This window comes from Aethalodelphis obliquidens, unplaced genomic scaffold (genome assembly GCF_003676395.1).
Source record: "Aethalodelphis obliquidens isolate GAN/ISIS:26980383/991018 unplaced genomic scaffold, ASM367639v1 scaffold61, whole genome shotgun sequence".
Taxonomy (NCBI): Eukaryota; Metazoa; Chordata; class Mammalia; order Artiodactyla; family Delphinidae; genus Aethalodelphis; species Aethalodelphis obliquidens.
In genome coordinates, this window is record NW_020838005.1 from 8597793 (window position 1) to 8616671 (window position 18879).

Consider the following 18879-nt stretch of genomic DNA (forward strand, 5'->3'; position numbering starts at 1 on the left):
AGGCCCGCGTACCGCAAAAAAAAAAAAAAAAAAAAAAAAAAGTAAAGCAATCCATGTCTGGTCATTTGAGTAGAGGAGGCTGTTGTTGTTGCCTCTTCTTTTTTTTTTTTTTTAACTTAACATAAATTTATTTTCCCAAAGTCCAGAAGTCCAAGATCCAGGTGCCTCCAGACTTGGTTTCTCCTGAGGCCTCTCTCCTGGGCTGTCTTCTCCCTGGGTCCTCACACGGCTGTTTCTCCATGCACATATGCCCCTGGTATCTCTTTCTCATCTTATAAGGACACCAGTCCTATTGGATTAGGGCCCCACCTGTATGACCTTATTTAACCTTAGTCACCCCTTTAAAAATCCTATCTCCAGAAACAGTCATATTCGGGGTTAGGGCTACAATGTATGAATTAGGGGAGGGGAGGGGACACAATTCAGTCCATCACACAGAACGACTGGAAAGAACACAAGATTTATATTTAGAAGGTACAAGTTCTATCAGCTTTGTACCGTTGCGGCAAATCACTGTAATTTCTCTAAACATCTCCTTCCTCACCTATTAAATAGCAACAATAATTATTTTATATCAAATTACTTGTAATCACTCGACTCAAATTTCAAATGGTTTATTGCGAAACTCTCTACTGGCCGGAGGTAACAGAAAGTGAGGATCATTCCTCAGTAAGTTAAGGTGAAATAGAGGATGCCATCAGAAATTTCTAGTTCACATCAGAAGTTGCACGTGTTGTTGGCAGCCCCAGGGCCAGTAACAATTTGGGAAACTGTTGACCAGCACAGTGTCAGTTGAATTCACACAAAAATCTGGATTTCTGATTTAGCCTCTTTCTAAGCCTGGTGGTAATAGACCGGTCCTGAGTACCAAGGATGAGGTCTTTCCCTGGAGCCCGAACCCCTGTGTGTCTGCACACTGACAATTGCTGTCTATTATCGCACTTGGGCTGTTGCTGATGGACATGTAGTCTTACTTATGCTGGGTCACTAGGTCGTTGTCCTTTGATCAACCAATTACATGAAAATATAAGTGATTAAATAAAGAAGCAATAAAAAATAAATCTTTGTAGTTTAGTCCCAAGAAGGGATGGAATAAATAAAAGAAGTCATAAAAAGTTACAAGAAGGGAAACAGTGAACATAAAAAGATCCATTCAATAACAACACAAGTAGACTAGGAGATCCCTGCTGACACTTGCAGATATTCTGATTCTCACCATAGGAATGATCTGCACAAGCTTCACAAGCACACTCACCGCCAACGTACCTACACCCTACACTGAAATACGAAAAGCCTCTCTGTTACTGTGAACCTTCTTCTAGCAGTTTCTTCAGCTGTTGTTTTGATTGAACTGCTCGCTCTGCTCTGTGGACGGTGCTACCACTGAAACCCCGCCTTCACTCACTTGAAAATGAAGATGAATGTTTGCGAGAAAATAAGGCTGACTCTGAAGGACTTCACAGAAATAATCGGCGTGAGGCACGCAACCTGCACATTAGCGGGTGAATGGCTGGATTGGAAGGAACAGAGAAGGACAGGGCTGCCTGGCCGCGTTGCACTGAGTCATAGCTTTGAAACAAGGCCTTGAGTCAGAGCTATCAGGCTGGGGCTTCTGTTTTCCTGGCTCTGATAAGCCAGTCTCTTTTTGTCCAGAGGTTGAGCCTGTGATTTAACATAGCAATGACAGCAATAGTTATCCCCAAAAACATCCTTCACAACTCATTTCTAATACAAATCACTTATTCTTTGTGAAAGATGAGTGAGTCATGCAAGGAACAGACTGCCCATTAGTAGTACATTGTTAATTTTCTCTTTAATTAGTTAAGTGGCATATAATTATTTGAGGTCAAATAATAATTAAATTTTTGTACACTCCTTTTTTTCCCTCTGGTAAATTCCTACTGGACCACCCTCCATGATAAAGGACCTCTAAATAACACACAGGATGCTGGCTGTAGAACACAAGGAAGTGTGTGATCTTTCCCTACAAAAGTCCCCTTTAAAAAAAAAAAAAAAAATCTCTCCATGAAAAGAATCATTTTATCATCATTGTTTAGAATTCTCCTTTTAAGAATAAAAATCATCCAATAAAAATATAATAAACTTTACACTTCTAATTAAGTGAGTTATCTGAAAAAAAAACCATAAAATGCGTCAACTTTTCATTTTTACTGTAACTAACAGATATTAGTTAGACTTACGAACATTAAAGTGGGCTTTCCTCTAGGAAACTCTACCAAGAAAATATGGAAGTATTACATAAAAGTAAAGTTGGTTTCCTCCATTACCCGAAGTTGAATAAATCATCTAAATTATGCTCAATGTTTCTGTTTTCCAGAAGCAAGCACTTGATTGTTATTTAAGATGATGCAGCTAAAATCTCACAAAGTTCACTTAAAAATTAAAATTAGAAATTTTCTCATTTTGACTTAGGGATCAGAGAAACCATGTTCATAATAATATTAAAATTTTCAATTATATTAAAAGAAAATATGATTTAGGAAATGAATTTAAGAAAAGCAAGATTAATATCGTGTTCATAAGCAGTAGAAAGGCTGTCTTCAGATTAAAAAGAAATATTAACAAAAAAAATTTCCAATGTTTCACCCATGAAACTATATTCTCAACCGTGCTGCCCTCGATTAATATCTCTGAGCTGATTAAGTCCCGGTGCATACCATAAACTTCTAGAAAGAAAATACCTCACCCAAAAATGTATGTTGATTATATTAACATTTGTAGAAGAATTTCAACAGGCACTTTCCTGATGTTGACCCTTACTTAGCTAGGCCTTCATAGCTTTTGTCAGTTATTAGAAAAGAAAGGTCTCAGGAAGAAACTTTATAAAAAAGATGCAAGGCAGCCTTATCTAGTCATTAAAATAAGGCTTCAAGGACCTTTACCAACAAAGTATTTTGTGACTTTTTTTTTTAATTAATGTAGACTCCTTTGCACAGAATTGGCATGAATTAATGAGGCTTTTCAATAAGTACACACACACTGAACACCAGGGCCAGACAGTAGTTAAAGCAGTGAAAACAGATTTTGTTCAGGAACTTATATCAGGAATAAGTCAGCACACGTACAGCGTTCATAAATTGACAGATTTTCAATAACTAAGGCAGACTCCATGCTTTTGCCCAGGAATTCAGTCTGTAGATCAAGACTTTGGTTTTACTCCCAGTTCTGCTACTCACTTGCAAGTCAACTGACCTGTTAACACTTATCCAGCAAACACTTACCATATGTACACTATGTGCCAGGAATTGTGTTCTATTCACGGGACCTAAGCAAATAACATAAATCCTTATAAAGTACAAACTCGTTTTGTTCAGGGGAGGAAGAAATCATGACCAGTGAAGGAGACGCAAGTAAAACAATTCTAACAATACAGTATAATAAATGCCATGATAAATGCATATATACGTGATTTTAATTATACCTAAAAAGACCAGGGAAAGCCTAACCAAAGTGATACTGAAGCGAGTTTCCTCATAAGGAACTCATTTAATAGAGAAGCGGATGCCTGGGGATTGAGACTAAGCGTAGGTTGAAGGGTAGTAAAAAGAGAAAGTGAGATATATAGATATATAGATATATATAGATATATATAGATATATATAGATATATATATATACACCTTATCATTTCTATATGACTTCTCTATTATTAATACAGAAAGAGAAAAGCAGAGAAAATAAAATGAGAAGGGAAAGCAAAAAAACTTACTTCTTATGCCATGTCAGGTGTAAAGTACTCCTGCCAAAAATACATGACCTAAATTCTTAAAGCTCTTTGTGTTGTTTTGGGGCAAGTTATGCTCAGAGACTGGGACTGTCTTTGCCAATATTTTATTGAACGTGATTCACTGCGGGAATTATAATAATTTCACAAGCCAATAGCATACAGGATAATGTCCCTTAATGAGCCAATAAAGAAATAACACAGTCCGAACCAATGACAGATTAATTACACTATTATTGCAGGCAAAGGGAGATGAAAGGAAGAATGTCCATATTCAGTTGAGGTGTACCTTTGTACCAGTTAGTTCTCCGGAGAGACGGCTTAACCAACCCAGAGCTGAGGTCCAGCTGCCATTACAAAAACTAAAGTCCCTTGTTGCTAGGGAACCAGGTTGCCCGTGTTGTGGGCAAGAGGCCACTGCTCAGTGTTCACCACTGCAGAGCAAATATTCACCTTGCCCAGGCAGGAGCTAATGTCCCTAGGTCTTCAGCAAGCTACTTATAGCAGCAAAACATCACCTTGCCCAGATCAAACACTCTGGGACAGCCCTCACAAACTCTGGGTATTTACAGCTTATCAGCAACCCCAGATGTTGATGACTGTGTCCTGACACATCAATTTCACTTTTATATCCAAACAACTTTACTTAAAAAAACGATTTCATTCTTAGATCAAAACAACTTCACTCAAAAACAATTTCCTCCTTGTCATGAACAAGTGGATTTGAAGTCATCAAACCACTACTCAGCATTCTTCAATGGCTTTCCAATTGTTCTTAGAAAATAATGCAAAAGATTCACCTAGAACCCAGACCTCTAGCTGCACCTCATTCCCCTCTGTCCTGTGGCTTGACTTCAGTTTCACTGACCTCAGCGTCTCTCAGACAGGACAAGTCTGTTCCTGCCACAGGCATGTGCCTCAGCAGATCCTCTGTCTGGGACCCCATCTCTAAACCTCAAGGGCCTGGCCCTTCTTTGTCACTCTGGTTCAGTTTAAGTCATCTCCTTAAGGAGGCCTTCACTGACCATCCAATCCTATGGGACCCCTGTCCCTAGACCATCCTGGTCTTCTGTGTGTGTGTATTTTTTATTGACCATCTTTTAAATTATAGTTAATTTACAATGTTGTGTTAGTTTCAGGTGTACAGCAAAGTGATTCCATTATAGTATATATATATATATGTGTGTGTATGTGTACACATATATTCTTTTTCAGATTCTTTTCTATTATAAGTTATTATAAGATCTTGAATATAGTTCCCTATGCTATACAGTAGCTCCCTGTTGTTTATCTATTTTATATATAGTAGTGTGTACCTGTTAATCCCAAACTCCTAATTTATCCCTCCCCCACCTTTCCCCTTTGGTAACCGTAAGTTTGTTTTCTATGTCTGTGAGATATTTCTGTTTTGTAAATAAGTTCATTTGTATTGCTTTTTAGATTCCACATGTAAGTGATATCATATATTTGTCTTTTTCTGTCTGACTTACTTCACTTATTTTGATAATCTCTAGGTCCATCCATGTTGCTGCAAATGACATTATTTCATTCTTTTTTATGGCTGAGTAATATTCCATATATATGTATATATAATCATATATTCTTTGTATATACAGACCATCTGTTCTAATGCCTGCAAAACACCTTGTGCTACCTGACATTTTCATACTCACTTATTTGTTTGTCCAAAGACTTCCTCTATCAGAGTTATTTAAGTTAGTAAAATAAGTTTATAAATCATTTTAACACTAAACATCGTTACTTGGTTTGGGGGTGGTGTGAAATCATTTCATTTTGATGACAGTTGACAGCTCCCATTAACAGCAGTTCTCATTGGTAGCTTTTGAACAATTTAACAAATAAAATATCAATAAAAGCTAACAAATATTTCAAGCTCTACTGTCCATGGGGAGGGGGAGTATAATATGCTGTCCTTAGCCATGAAAAGTTTGAGAACCACTGAACTGAAATATTTCTAGCACTGTTTTTAGAAACTGATTCAAAAGAAACTGACAACATCCAGCTTTTCATGTGAATGAATTAACTGGTTGGAAAGAGATGTGTGTTATCTATGATTTAAACCTGCTCATAAGTAAGAAGAGTGAAACAGGAGCTGTGTTGAAGAGGGAGTACTCATGATGACATTTATATGATTTTTATTTTTGTTCAAGAAGTGTATATCAGAACCAGCCTAATTGTCCATCAATGGATGAATGGATAAAGAATATGTGGTACATATATACAATGGAATATTACTCAGCCATATAAAAGAATGAAATAATGCCATTTGCAGCAACATGGATGGACCTAGAGATTGTCATATTGAGTGGAGTAAGTCAGACAGAGAAAGACAAATATATGATATCACATGTGGAATCTAAAAAAATGATACAAATGAACTTATTTACAAAACAGAAGTAGACCCACACATGTAGAAAACAAATTTATGGTTACCAAGGGGGAAAGGTTGGGGGAGGAATAAATTGGGAGATTGGGATTGACATATACACACTACTATATATAAAATAGATAATTAATTAGTACCTACTGTATAGCACAGGGACCTCTACTCAATACTCTGTAATGGCTTATATGGGAACAGAATCTAAAAAAGAGGGGATATATGTACACGAATAACTGATTCACTTTGCTGTACACCTGAAACTAACACAACCTTGTAAATCAACTATACTCCAATAAAAATTAAGTTTTAAAAAATGTACATATTTATCGTACACAAGTCCAAGGCTCAGTATGAAAAAAAAACATTGCCTGCCACCTCATTCTCTTCTACCACCCGAAATTCCTGCTTTCCTACAGGCGACAAATTTCAACTAGCTCAGCCTTTTATTTTGATCTTTACCTTATATTTTTAAATAACTTGCTTATAATTCTATTTCTTGATTTCTGAATTTTATTTTTTAATAGATCTTTATTGGAGTATAATTGCTTCACAATACTGTGTTAGTTTCTGTTGTACAACAAAGTGAATCAGCCATATGCATACATATATCCCCATATCCCCTCCCTCGTGAGCCTCCCTCCCACCCTCCCTATCCCTCCCCTCTGGGTCATCACAAAGCACTGAGCTGATCTCCCTGTGCTATGCAGCTTCTTCCCACTAGCTATCTATTTTACATTTGGTAGTGTATATATGTCGATGCTACATACCTATTGGCTTCTTGTGGAAATGAGGTTTGACCTTATGTAGGTTCCCCACTCACACATACACACCCACCGTCAATTTCTTCCATTTCCTGGTTAATTAGGTCATCATTCTTAGTTACATCAGTATTCACTTTTCACCTTATGATGAGTATATAAATATTATTCCTGAGCTGAGCCATGTAGTTTAATGCAATTATTTGTTTTTCTTGTCCATCTTTTTCCCTTCACTCAATAATAATTCAGTCCATACTTTGCTCATCTTTCCTAGAATCATACATCTCCCCTCTACAAGCTCAAACCATCAGGGATTTTAGGTGTTTCATTCTCTTGAAGAAAGCCCACTAGAGCCGTCTATTCTGCTCAAATCTGGACCACTTGCTCTCTAGGCCACCTGCACAGCCATTGTCCTGGAATCTCCTTTCATCGTGTATCCTGTGGTTTCCCTTACATATTCTGTTCCCATGTTAGAGTCTCTATCTCCTGGATACCAAGGCATCCCATCTCTCAATTCTGTTAGCTCTCTCAGAGACTCTCTGAGATAAGGTATACAGTAGGTAACTTTTTGAAGCTTCCATGTGTGACAGGGTCTCTCCTCCTCCCTATTCGCTGACTGGTAGTTTGAATGGATATAGAATCCTAGGTTGGAATTTTCCTTCAGACTGTGGAAGCATCACTTAACTATGCCCTCCTGGCAGTACTGCAGTCAGAAGTCATCTGCATTCTGATACATAACCCCTTATCGCATGTGATTTGTTTTCTTTCTCTCCCTCTGGGAAGCACTTATAAGTTTCTCCTTTTCTCTGGGTCTAAAACCTCATGCATCTTACTTAGCTCAGACCTTTCTCCATCCAGGGTCCTTGGCAGTTGTTGGGCTCCTTTACTTTCAAAACTAATATCCTTCCATTCTGGAACATTTATTTTAATTAATTTTTATTGGAGTATAACTGCTTTACAATGCTGTGTTAGTTTCTGCTGTACAGTAATTGAATCAGTTATACATATACATATATCCCCTCTCTTTTGGATTTCCTTCCCATTTAGGTCACCACAGAGCATTGAGTAGAGTTCCCTGCGCTATACAGTAGGTTCTCATTAGTTATCTATTTTACACATAGCAGTGTATATGTGTCAATCCCAATCTCCCAATTCCTCCCACTTCCCCTTCTCCTCTTGGTATCCATAAGTTTGTTCTCTATGTCTCTGTTTCTGTATTGCAAATAAGTTCATCTGTACCATTTTTCTAGATTCCACATATAAGTGATATTATATATTTGTTTTTCTCTTTCTGACTTACTTCACTCTGTGTGACAGTCTCTAGGTCTATCCATGTCTCTGCAAGTGGCACTATTTCATTCCTTTTTAGGGCTGAGTAATAATCCACTGTATATATGGAACATTTTAAAATCATTTCTTGGATAATTTCCTCCCTTCCATGTTCTCTGGTCTGCCTCCCTAGAACTTTTTTGTTCATTTTGTACTGCTTAGAATGTTCCTCTAACTTTCTTATCCCTTTTCTCCTATTTTTCATTCCTTTGCCTTTCTGTACTAATTTTTGGAATATTGCTTCAACTGTATTTTCCTATCCTTTTACTGAATTTTCATTTCAGCTGTCATAACTTTTAACTTCCAAGAGCTCTTTGTTATCTGAATGTAACTTTTTTTTCTTGTTTTTGTTTCCCATATGAAATGTTTTCTCCTATCTCCCTTAAACGTTAATGTCAGGGTTTTGTTTGTGTGTTGTTGAGATTTTCTTCTCCCTGCAGTGACAATATTTCTTTCAAGCTCCTTTTTTTCCCATGTTTTCTTTTTCCTAAATTTGGAAAGACTGGGAAGCTCAGTTATACACCCAGGAAGTGCGACAGCCAGGATTTGCAACCAGACTGTGTGATTTCAAAGCCGGCACCTCTCCTGTGTACCCTATTATACATAATCATTGAAAACTCAATACAAAAATGTATTAACTAATCAAAATGGAATCAAAATTTAATAACTAATTAAAATTGCATCTGTGAATGAAATACATTGCCATATTTTAGAGATTACCAAGCTTAAATTTATAAATTAAAAGTTTAAATCTATAAATTAAAAGCATATAGGAAAGTTCACATTGTTACAGGTAGAAATTATATTAATATAATATTTGCCTTTAACTACTATGTGTAGGGGACTGTGCTAAACACTCAGCAACATTATCTTCTTTAATCATAAAAACAGCAGTGTTTTTAAATCAGAGGAATGAGAACTTAGAAAAGTTAGATAAATTGACCACAATTACACATTTGTGAAAATCAGGCTTGTGAAAATCAGGCTTGGAGTGAGAATCACACTCCTCACTCCCCACCATTGTACACGTTACCTCCCCAAAGAGTCCAGGTTGGTTGACCAAAGGCCAGGGACTCTATACTTCATCATTAATTTACCGTGGCCATTCACACTTCATGGAATCTGACACCATGTAGCCTCTCTCCTCTGTACAAGTAGAAAGTTGGGAAGGTGGTCTCAGCCAGGTTCACCAAGGAGCAGGCCCACACATCTGGAACCACAGCCAACTTTGGTCCTCACACATCATCAACCTGTCCTGTAAACAAACAAATGACTTCAAATTGCAAGGCAAAGAAATTCTAGAATCAAACTCAACAGGGGTCTCAATTTGACCTAACATCCTTAGATACCCTATTAAATGAAATTGGAGGTTGCCTTGGAGGCCGCAGAAAGCAGGATCTGGGATCTACAACAGGGCCTACACTGACCCAAAGTTGGTTAGAAATAATGCATTAGTGAAAGATTTTTGTCTTTATAAGAGAATCTTAAATAAAAGAGCAAGAGAATAATGTTTGACAAAGAGAAGGTTTTCTAAAGGTTTTTGGCTTATTTATTTAGGAAAGGCCAAAAACATTTTTTTTTCTTTTTTTGTGTTATGCGGGCCTCTCACTGTTGTGGCCTCTCCCGTTGCGGAGCACAGGCTCCGGACGCGCAGGCTCAGCGGCCATGGCTCACAGGCCCAGCCTCTCTGCGACATGTGGGATCCTCCCGGACTGGGGCACGAACCCGTGTCCCCTGCATCAGCAGGTGGACTCTCAACCACTGCGCCACCAGGGAAGCCCCAAAAACATTTTAAAGACTTCCTCACTATATGAAGATAATATGTGAAAAATGAACATCATAAGAAGTTTTCCAAAAACAAATACACAGTTTCGTTTTTGGTACGGAGGTAATGAGAAATAAATATTGTAGGCATGGAAGATGTCAAAGTATTATAGAGGTACTAGAATATAATGAGAAAAGTGTCTGGAATACCAGGACAATGAGATGAATGACTGGCATTTGAAAAGTTTCATTGTTTTGAAAAATAAATCCTGACTTGCAAGAAGATGGGGTATGAGTGGAGGCACACTTGTTCCCATGCCCTTGCTCTTATATCCATAAGATCATTGTTAAAAACATTTCAAAACAGTCCATGTGAGCAAAAGGCTTAAACACCTTCTAGATTCCAGTATCCAATATTTCTGGAAAAAGATAAAGAGACAGTACTAACAGCCACGCTGAAATTCAGAAGCCGACAGAAAAAGACCTCCTTCCAGAAGGCAGGTTGCTGCCACAGGCCTAGAAATTGGCCTCATAGGTTGTCTAAACCATGCTGCAGGGCTCTCTGTTGCTTCCATGGGAACATGGGCGCAAGGTCTGTGAGGAAGCAACTGGATTAATACACGGTCTGAGCACGGAATCATGCTGCAGTCACTGGTGCGAGGGGAGCCCAAGAGAGTTACTGTCAAGTTCATATGAGATAAAAATAGATCTGCAAACAAGTGGAATGCCTGAGCACAGGCTCAAGGAATGTAAATGGAGATTACAAAAGTAGGGTTGACTCAGGCTACCATGTTACCAAACTCCAAATCCAGCCTTCTTCCACCTGCCTTAATAGCATCTCTTGACCAAGTTAGGACCAGAAGCCCAGTTACATTCCTGCTTGGACACATATTACATGGGACCAGCGTAGTCAAATGACATAGTCTCCCCGGACAGGAGTAAGCACCACCATCTGTCCAGTGGGAGGTTTATTACAGTTTAAGTAGACTTCTAACCGTGACATTTAGCCACCAAACCTGCTCCCACGGTGAGGATTGTGGATGACAGAGCTCAGAATGCCACCTCTAATGACCTCAATTTTGTTATGCTACAAGCAATCCACCAGATCTTCTCAGAACTGACTGGGTTTTGGGGGGAAAGGCGCAATTCTATGACTCTCCTTTCTTGTGATTTAATAGCACCATGACTGTGATAAGCATTTCATTGGAAGATGTAGGACTACCAAAGTTTAACTTCACTAATGTCTCCTTTGCTTAAAGATAAAAATCCCAGTTTTCCCTTGAGTTCAAAGGACTGAGAAAGTAAGTTTCATAAATACTCCATTGAAAAACTGTGTGCTTAGAAGGCACTGAGAGGGACATCCCTGGCAGTCCATTGGTTAAGACTCCGGGCTTCCACTGCAGGGGGCATGGGTTCCGTCCCTGGTCAGGGAACTAAGATTCTGCACGCGGTACAGCGCAGTCAAAAAATAAAATAAAATAAAATAACAGAAGGCACTGCGCCTCAGACTTAGTGGTTATAAGAGCAGATATTAAATGCAGAATCCCAGGCTTTGTCTCCAGAGATTCTGGTTTGGTAGATCTGGGGTGGGAGGTCATTGTTTAATAATTTCCCTAGGTGTTCCTGATACAGATGATTCAAGACCCCTGCGTGAGAAACCCTGCAGACTAATGGAAAAACAGCTGTGCCCTGGACACATTAAAACCTAACAATTAGACTGTAATGTTCCTGTATGTGGTCCTTCCACGATCACTGAGAAATCCAAAGCAGCTACATGGAACGTGTTATATACTCTGTTCCAAGAAGATATGAATTATCCCTTTTCTTTTTGCACTACAGAGAAGTATCTCCTCAACATGTACTAGGATCTCTTTTCTGAAAATAAAATTGGTGGCTTTTATTTAATAGTCACACTATATCATGATTACATAAGTCATGAAAATGACCTGAGAGCTTTAGGAAGCATGATGATGAAAAAGTAAATTATATCTATTTGATGTTTTCAGCGTTTTCTATGTTCTATTTCCCATCCTATCTTGGAGTTGAACTCGGTAGCTAGGTCTTTGAACTTCAAAGGAAATCCTAGTTAGAGGCTGGACCCTTCAGTGTCATCACTAATGGCTACTGTTATCATTGCTGATGTGAACCTATGAACTACTAAACCGGGCTTGACTTAATTCATATTAATCAAGATGTCAGAAAGAGGCACTTACCCTATCTCCCAGTTGACTTATAGGTCTCCTATTTTCTTCCCTTATAAAAGATGCCATCATATCAGTTGAAAATTGAACTGTGGCTTAAAGTCAAGTGGTTAAATCAATTAAAGCTATCCTTAGATGTTTAAGAACACAATGCTCAACTTATCACCTAGAAACTAGTAGATCAGAGGAGAAAAGCTAACACTGCCAGAGGAATCCATGAGGGACCGTGTTTAAGACAAACAGAAGAGGGCAGGAAAGGGGGTGAAAGATGTGGAGAAGTAATAGAAGGTAAAAGAACAGAAGAAAGCGAGAGCTAGTTTAGTGACTCGGGAAGACACAGTTCCTGATAGTAGCTGTTCAACATATTTTGTGGGATTTAAAAATCCATGGAATTTCTTAAGGCTATGACCAAGTCGCTTATGTTCTATGTGGCCGCATTTCCACCCTATGTGAGATGCTGATGATATTGCACAAGAGCTATGATCGCAATAACCTGGAGTATATTTTATACCCACACACTCGCAGATGCAACCAAGAAAACAGGTGCTTGACTCTTTCAATAGAATTTTTACAAGGAGGCAAACTGAAAAGGGACCTGATGGTAGACCTATAGAAATTATATTACTCTCCCCAAAAGAAATTTAAGTTTTGTTACTTTCTCTTTCCTTTCTTCTACCTTTGCTTCCAATGAACCTAACATATTTATAATCAGTAGAAGCTGTATTTCTCACATTTCTCACCTCATAAGATGGGATGATGGGACAGAAAGCACGAAAGTGGCACTGAAAACAACAGTAAATTTTTGATGGAGCAAAAAAATTTGATTGTCTTATTTCTGAAAACACTTTTAAATACAGACGGAGTGAAAGCCAATTTACCATGAATCCAAAAGCTTAAGTTTCAGGGTCCCTCCCTTGCCATCTTAGAGAGTAATGAAAATGGTAGCGTGAAGTTTATCAAAGAACTTCGGAGCATCTCTATACTTTAATTTTACAATAATGATAATGATTCAAATAATAAATAAATAACAATGATCGAGGGATTACTATGTGTCAAGCACTCAGCTAACTACTTCATGTGCATGATCTAATCGAATCTAATCAAAGAAAATCACACTGGAATATAAGAAGACAAATGCCACGACATTGTCAAAGATGAGTTGTGTCTTGGTTCTCCGTCTATCACAGATGTCAATCAATCAATTCATAGATCACAAGCAGCTTGAAGGCAGTACGGTGTCTTATGCGTCTTTGCCATTTTCATAGTACCTAGAAATATTAAGCTGTTGGTCAACTAAATGATTGAATTATTTTATGTAATTTTGCTGTTTACCCGCTGACAATACTGGTGGCTTGGAATACAAAGGATTAAAAAAGATTCCTTAAATTTCAACGTGTGTGTGTGTGTGTGTGTGTGTGTGTGTGTGTGTGTGTATGTGTTTGCAAAAAGGGTAATTTAACAACTGGAAAAAAATAGCTGTAGGCAAGTAAAAAGCAAACCAAAAACATCTCATCTTAATCTTATTATATGCAGGACATTTTGGCTAAAAGAAAAAAGGAGACTGAAGTCAATTATAACCTTTACCCCCAGAAAAGGGTATGGCCATGTTTTTTTTAACCAGGCCTCTGCTATGGCATGGGGTAGGCGGGACCAAGTCACTCTCATCCATTGTTGAGATGGTTCTGGACTTTGTGGTAGCCTTAGGTCCAGTTTACCACTGGTTTCATCTCTTCCGCAGGACCTGGTGTGAACACCAGGGAGACACTGAGACCTCGCTCTGCTTTATGGCTCCTTCCTCAGCTTTCCAAACTGTGTGACATTCATCTCCATCTGGCTGCCCTGTGCCAGCCTTCAGTGGGCTGCTGCTATGGACTCGAGGAAGCCTGGTGTACCAGACAGGACAAGGTGGGACACCCTTTCAGCCCTGGGCCCTGTCCGAATCTTTGGCACTCAGCAAAAGCGGGGGGTGGGGGTGGGGGGTGGACTCACTTTGTGACAAGGCTCTCTGGAGTTCTAATCCATTGCACCAGCCCACAAGCGGCTATTAAAAGTCCATTCAACGTTGGACTCATTTCTACTTACCCCAGTCAATGGTGTATTTGCTTCTGAAAATAACCACGGGTCTCTTCTCTCTTAGGAAGGGCTTGTGACTCTCTAGAATTTACTTTACTTCAGCTTCACTGCATCCTCAGCTCTCTGGTGAGTTTTGGAAAATAGATAAGCAAGGGTTTTATAGCTTATCTGGATTGTTCTTATTGTTGGTCAATGAATATTTATTAAGAGACTAGAGTATGACTTCTACTGACTTCTCCAAACTTCCCTTTCACTATTCTAGTGCACTAGAATGCATTTGTTTTTGTTACTTTGGTTGACTCTTCTGTCTTGAAATATGCCACATCCACGCCATGGAGATGGTGCCATTCCCCCACCATTAGTCTTACTCAAATCTCACCCGCCCAGTGAGGCATTTGGAAAACCTCTGCTGCCCATGGGCACTTACCCCACTCTCAGAGCACCAGGAGCCATGCACCAGGAGAACACTGCTATGACAACACTGCCTCGCAATAAAAAAAAGTGCATACATCTCTCGTTTCCAACAAGAGGTAAGCCCTCTGAAGTCAAAGGCAATGTTATCTTCCTCACAGCACCTAGCAAAACGCCTTGAACAGAGTAGGGCTGATGGAGTCCTCAGAGAATCAAAGGCCTCCAACGTTCGCGCCAACACACCAAACCCTAGGCTCCCAATTCTTGGGCTTGTTTATGTCTTGGAAGGTGACCAGTCGTTTTCCCTGTGAATCAGGGCTTCTACCGCGACTGGTCTTAGGGGAATATAGCAGAGCGATGGTGTTCAGCAGGTCGGAACTGCCCTGTCGCTGGTGTATGGCCTCAGCGCTCACAGAGCTTCTCTGGGCTTGGTGACCGTAGTCCAGCTGAATGCATCTTCATAGCGTGTGTATCAGTGTGTACAGCAGAATAACCCAGGAAAATTCCCAGTGGATTTCTAAGGAACACATTTACAGCTCTTGTAGCTGTACAGTTATAATGTACTGAAAACATTGACCTCGTATCAGGTAGAATACTGACTACAGGAATAAACTAATGCCTCATTTCTCTTAGAAATAATTTTTTATTGAAGTATAGTTGATTTACAACGTTGTGTTAGTTTCAGGTAAAACTTGAAGGGCACAGAGATAGACCTCCTAAAAATCAAGATAAATAAAGCAGATGAATGCATAAAAAACATCATATAGCTATCACCTTCAGAGGAAAAACGGGAGGAGAAGCAGAAGGTACAATCTTTCATACATCCTTAGGAAAAGGTTCAAAATGTGTGTCACAAAATCATACAATCTATTAAAAATCAGTTTTAAAATGAACAGTTAATACTTGAGGCTCAGACTCATGAAAGGGCTGGGAAAGCAAGCGGCTTTCATTATTTCCCAAAGCCTCTCTATGCCTTAAGATTAAAGAAATTAACTCTAATTTATTTAGGTTCCCCTACAGACAAATGGAAAATCATCCTCTATGTGATACTCAATTTTCTAAACATACACTTCATAGTGGGAACTTGTACAGTGTCCCTAATAGATTTGTACCATTTTTCTCCTAAAAGAATTTTAGGCATGTTAAAGAATTCTTGCTATTTCACCAAAAAAGCCAGCCACATGGTCGTTAAAATTTTCTGTGGCATTTAAACTTAATATGACTAAGACGTGGTTATAAAATAAAATAACACTCCATATTGGGAAACCTTTTAAAAAGCTGAATGAACCTTTTTATTCTACATACATCAGACTCTTAATGGCTTTTCAACAGTTTGGACCATTTTGTGCAATTGCCACAGCTGCTTCACATTAGTGGAGAGGTTTTGTTATAGAGGCTTCGAGTACAAGCTGCGAAGTCAAACTCCATAGCCCCAAAGTCAATTTTGTTATTTAGTCCTTCTGGGTCTCATGGTTTGTTTTGTTTTCTACTTAATGAAGACTTTCCAGGAATTTTCCTAAAGTAAAAACAAAAAGAAATCGATATTATGTGCTCCCCGATGAAAACACCCAAACAATTCAAGTCAATTATTTATTGAGTGTCTAATCATACCTGGCAAGAGGCCTATTAAAATATCAAAATATATCCTCAGAACTTCTGAAATCCCTGCTTTGTCATTTCCCTGAAATTGTAGAAACAAGAAAAATATCCCAGCTTCATTACGTTGTTTTGTAAAAGAGAACAATTCATATTGAATATAGCCTTTCTTTTCGATTTTAACCTCAGAATTAAAAAAAAAAAAAACTTTAACAAAACTAGTTTTATTACTTGGTACTCAGAATATGGCTTTGAAGTGGGTACATCATAACTGTGAGTCTGATCACTTAACAAGTAGGAAACACGAGGAAGCCATTGCTGCATTTCTCTGTAGACCGCATAGCATTTACATTTGAAGCCAAGGAAAACCTTTACGGTGGCTTAATGCAGGCTTAATAAGACCCACAAGCCTTTGTTTCCACTGACCTTACCTTATGCAGAAAAGCTCCCCGCTTTTAGCCTAGATGACTTTGATTTGAATTAAAATTATTTCATTCTTCTGAAAAAAATGATAAATATTTCTTAGTAACGTTACTAAATCCTGATGGAGATCTGTCCTTAAATAATTAAATAAAATCGTGGCTTTTAAATGTTCTTAAAATAAAAGTCTGTTAATTCCAAACTCTTAATTTATCCCTCCCCCAACACCCCAGCACCCCACTTTCCCCTTTGGTAAAGTTTGTGTTCTATGTCTGTGAGTCTATTTGTAAATAAATTCATTTGTACCATTTTTTAGATTCCACAAAGAAGTGATTAAAGAAAAAAGAAGTGAGGGCTTCCCTGGTGGCGCAGTGGTTGAGAGTCCGCCTGCCGATGCAGGGGACACGGGTTCGTGCCCCGGTCCGGGAAGATCCCACATGCCGCGGAGCGGCTGGGCCCGTGAACCATGGTCGCTGAGCCTGCGCGTCCGGAGCCTGTGCTCCACAACGGGAGAGGCCCCAACAGTGAGAGGCCCGTGTACCGCAAAAATTAATTAATTAATTAATTAAATAAATGAAAAAAAAGAAGTGATTGCACATGGTATTTGTCTTTGTCTAGCCTAATTCACTTGCATGATAATTGGGATTAAGAGATACATATTACTATATATAAAATAGATAAAAAACAAGGACCTACTGTATAGCACAGGGAACTATATTCAGTATTTTATAATAATCTATAATGGAAAAGAATATATATATATGCATAACTGAATCACTTTGCTGTACACCTGAATCTAACACAACACTGTAAATCAACTATACTTAAAAAAAAATTTTTTTTAAGCCTTAATAATTCCTGAGGAAGGTAGAAATTTGTTAAAATCCACATGCCTTCAGCTTGAGAGCAGTGTGGGAAATGGTAAACCGGCAATTGCACAGTAGCTGAAATAGACTCCTTTAGTTTTTTTCCTGAAGAATTTAGCTCCATGGCCTACATTGATAACATTACCTAAATTTAACGACCTATGTCTTTTTAACTTTGTATTTTCATTCTTAAAAAAAGACACAGGCCAGAATATTTTCATAATTGGAAAAGGGCCTACTATTTGAGATTACATATTTCACACATGGATCTCAAAGACTTTGTTTAGTGTTAAGTGATTTTTCTGATGGCCAGTGGAAAGAGAAACTATAGCTGGCAACCAAGATGTCTGTGTCAATTTGATACCTGTTTTATGCATAGGAAAATAATTATGTTCCTATCCATAAACAAAATTAAGTTAAAAAATAATGTGTGTTTGGGACAATCTAAATTTATAAATTAGATCTTGTACATGGCCAGCTATATCAACAATTATAGAATGCAGTCATGGGGGACAGCTGGGGTGGGGAAGAAAGAGAGAAGGAAGGGAGTGAAGGAGTAAGTAAGAGAGAGAGAGAAAAGGAAATCGATTCTCTAATGCTTATTTTACAGGTTACATGTGCACATTGCCTCAAAAGGGCAAAGAAGCTTTAGTTCTCTGTATTCTTATAGGATTACTTAAAATTCCACATATTTGACTATTTTTTTATTATATATATATATTTTTAACATCTTTATTGGAGTATAATAGGCTATAATGACATCATTATATACATACACACACAAATTCAGCATCCTTTTCTCCTAAAATTTATGCTTGTGAGCAAAGAAAAGGCAACATCTATATAAAATCCAAAATTCCTCAAAGTGAAACTTGAAAAGATTTTCATTTTGGATGTCTGCTATTTTAAACCATAATACTACAATCCTATTCAGAAAGGAAGTCCAATAAGTAAATTTTAAGTTTGGTTCTTCAATGTTATAAGTTTAAGGGCTCTGAAGTCTTATCAATTAAAGGCTTGGCTGGCAAATATATTTTACTATTCGAAACTCCAAAATTTGACACATTTAAACAAAAAGTATGAATCAAATTAGCGTTCTCTGTCGGCATATGTAACATCATAGTATGCTTTCATTTTTGTAAGCAGAATAATTATGTTTGCTGTCTACTGTGAAAATAAAGGAAACCTCATTTAAAATGGAATCCCTAGAGGGGTGGGATAGGGAGGGTGGGAGGGAGGGAGACACAAGAGGGAAGAGATATGGGAACATACGTATATGTATAACTGATTTACTTTGTTATAAAGCAGAAACT